Genomic DNA, 3,312 nt, shown 5'->3' with positions numbered 1-3,312 from the left:
TTTCAGCAGTTAAATATCTATACTCTAGAGTTGTACCCACTATTTTGCTGGAGTCAGTGTACATACATTACTCAACCTGTACAGATCCTGAGTTATATCCTGTATTATACTCCAGAGCTGCACTCACTCTTCTGCTGGTGCAGTCACTGTGTACATGCGTTACATTACTGATCCTTAGTTATATGCTGTATTATACTCCAGAGCTGCACTCACTATTCTGCTGGTGCAGTCACTGTACATGCGTTACATTACTGATCCTTAGTTATATGCTGTATTATACTCCAGAGCTGCACCCACTATTCTGCTGGTGCAGTCACTGTACATACATTACTGATCCTGAGTCACATCCTGTAGATCTTTTATTATAAAAATGGAAAATGTAACAATAATAGAAACTGAACAAGAATATCAGAGAAAATAAACAGTATACTGAACACTGGTACAGCCACTCATTCTCTCCTCACACACATATACATATATACAGAATTATAACTAAAAATACCTCCTTACACCTTTTGGTCCGGTCACTAAACAAAAGCTGACACATACATTAACGTTTTTTAAAAACAGGATTTTGGTTGCTTTATTGGGGGACACAGGAACCGTGGGTGTGTGCTGCTGTCACTAGGAGGTTGACACTATGCCATGAAAAAAATGTTAGCTCCGCAGTATACACCCCTCTGACCGGCTGTAGGACAATCAGTGAAAAAGCAGTAAGAGGAGACATCATGTAAGTCATATATTACAAGTAAAATCATGGGAGGGCGCTGTGTCCCCCAATGAAGACTCTGAGAAACAGATTTTACGGTAAGCAACCAAAATCCTGTTTTCTCTTTCGTCTCATTGGGGGACACAGAAAACGTGGGACGTTCAAAAGCAGTCCCTGGGGTTGGAGAAGACAAACTTCCTTCAGGTCGGAGAACTCACCACTGCCGCCTGCAAGATTCTTCTGCCTAGGCTGGCGTCCGTGAAGCATAGGAATGGACCTTATAGAACCTTGAAAAGGTATGCACAGACGACCATGTGGCTGCCTTGCACAACTGCATGGCTGATGCCCTATTGTGTACCACCCAGGAGGCGACAACTGCCTGGGTTGAATGGGCCTTGACTCCAGCAGGGGACACCCTGTCCTTCACCTGGTAGGCTTCCAGAATTGCCATTTTATGTTCAATCTATTTTAGTGAGCATTTTACAAAATATATGCAAACAGATAATATATAGAATCATAGAAAATATCTAGTATTCAAAAATGAGAATACAACCATCTATCAGTAAATCAAACATACCATGGTAGACAATAACAGTAGCCATATGGCGAACGCCAACAAGGTATTAAAGAGAGGAAGTATCCTCTATATTATGCCGAGGACAGACATAGGGTAAAAAAAGTGGGAAAGAAAGACAAGGGAAGAGGGGGGAAAAAGGAAAAAAAAGTTATGGATGAAGCAGTCCTTAACATCATGTATATATTAATGTGCAAATTCCTATGTAACTGAAACATTCAGCGGAACAAATTATGGAAATCAGGTGAGTCCTGAAACGAAACCCATCCACTCCAAATCCTTCTAAATTTATCGTTTGTACCATTGCAGTCTGCAGACAGCTCCTCCATTCTACACAGATTGACCATTTCCTTATACCAGTCTAATATGTCGGGGGTTTGTAAGTTTCCAAAACCGCGGGATTACCATCCGTGCTGCTGTTAGACAAAACCGAAGAATATCTCTCTCCTGAGTCCCTATTGAAGAAGGTAAAATTGACAGAAGAGCTATTTGAGGGGACCTTGCTACATGGTTTCCCGTGATTCGTTGATAATTGTCGAAAACCTCCTAGAATGGCTTGATCTTAGAGCATTCCCACCAAATGTGAATCATAGAGCCCACCTCCCTCTCGCATCTCCAACAAACCCCTGAAACTGCTGGATATATTGCATGTAGTTTAGAAGGGTAATGATACCATCTCATAAGTATTTTGTAGTTCTTCTCTTGTGCAATCCCAGCGCTAAGAAGTTTGAGTGAAGAGAAACCCCTTTTCCCATTCCTCAGGAGACAAGCTTATCCCCAAGTCTCTCTCCCACACCTGCTGAAATGTTAACTTCTCCACTTCACCCTCTCTGCTTAATCCCCCATAAATCACAGATATAGCATGTGGAGGCTTATTTTCCTCTACGAACAATTTCTCAAAAAAGGTGAAGTTTGAAATCGAAATTTTATCAAAATTATGTGTTACTAGGAAGGATTGTAATTGCAAGTATTCAAACCACCTAATTTTCTCATTTGGAAACAGCCTGTATAGAGACAAAAGAAGGCAACTCCCCACTTTCTAGCACCTGAAACAATCTGGTATCCTCCAGTGCCCTCCGACCGAGAAAAGATCCATGCAAGTATCCAGGGAGAAAGGATGGATTGAAAAACAATTATGTAAGTGGGCTAATATTCCTATCTGGGAACCCTTTCTCAGAGTGTGCCATATTTTAAGTGTCTCTCTAGTTAAATTACAATTGACAATGACTCCCCAGAACACCACGGCAGATGTCTTAAGGGACATCCAAACCCTCCTGTTCCACCCCCACCCATTGTTTAGCATCAGCCCGAAAGTGCCAGTCTAGAATCCTAAGTAATGTAGTAGCCTGAAAATACCTCTTAAAATTGGGAAATCCAGCACCACCTATAGATTTAGGTCGAGAAAGGGTCTGTATGCTTATGCGAGGTTTGAGTTTACCCCATATGAATTTGGTTAAAGCTGATTGTAATTTACAGAAGAAACTATGAGGGGGGGGGGGGAATCTGTATAGTTTGGAATATGTATAAGAAATGGGGTAAAACATCCATTTTGATAGCATTCATCCTTCCAAACCAGGATAGTTTAAATTTACTATACTTCGCTAGGTCTCTGTATGTTCTGCTTAACCCCTTCACTACCAAGGGTGGTTTGCATGTTAACTCCTGGGCCAAATTTTACAATTCTGACCACTGTCCCTTTATGGAGGTAATAACTGAAACGCTTCCATGGATCCCGGTGATTCTGACATTGTTTTCTCATGACATATTGTACTTCATGTTAGTGGTAAAATTTTATTCAAATAACTTGCGTTTATTTGTGAAAAACATGGAAATTTGGCGAAAATTTTTAAAATTTCGCAATTTTCCAACATTGAATTTTTATGCCCTTAAATCACAGAGATACGGCACACAAAAAACTTAATGAGTAACATTTCCCACATGTTTACTTTACATCAGCACAATTTTGAAACCAAATTTTTTTTTTTTGTTAGGAAGTTATAAGGGTTAAAAATTGACCAGCGATTTCTCA

Source organism: Dendrobates tinctorius, unplaced genomic scaffold (genome assembly GCF_039654945.1).
Source record: "Dendrobates tinctorius isolate UK_male_01 unplaced genomic scaffold, ASM3965494v1 ptg000120l, whole genome shotgun sequence".
NCBI lineage: Eukaryota > Metazoa > Chordata > Amphibia > Anura > Dendrobatidae > Dendrobates > Dendrobates tinctorius.
The sequence above is the reverse complement of the archived record's forward strand: the minus strand, read 5'-3'. Positions refer to the sequence as shown.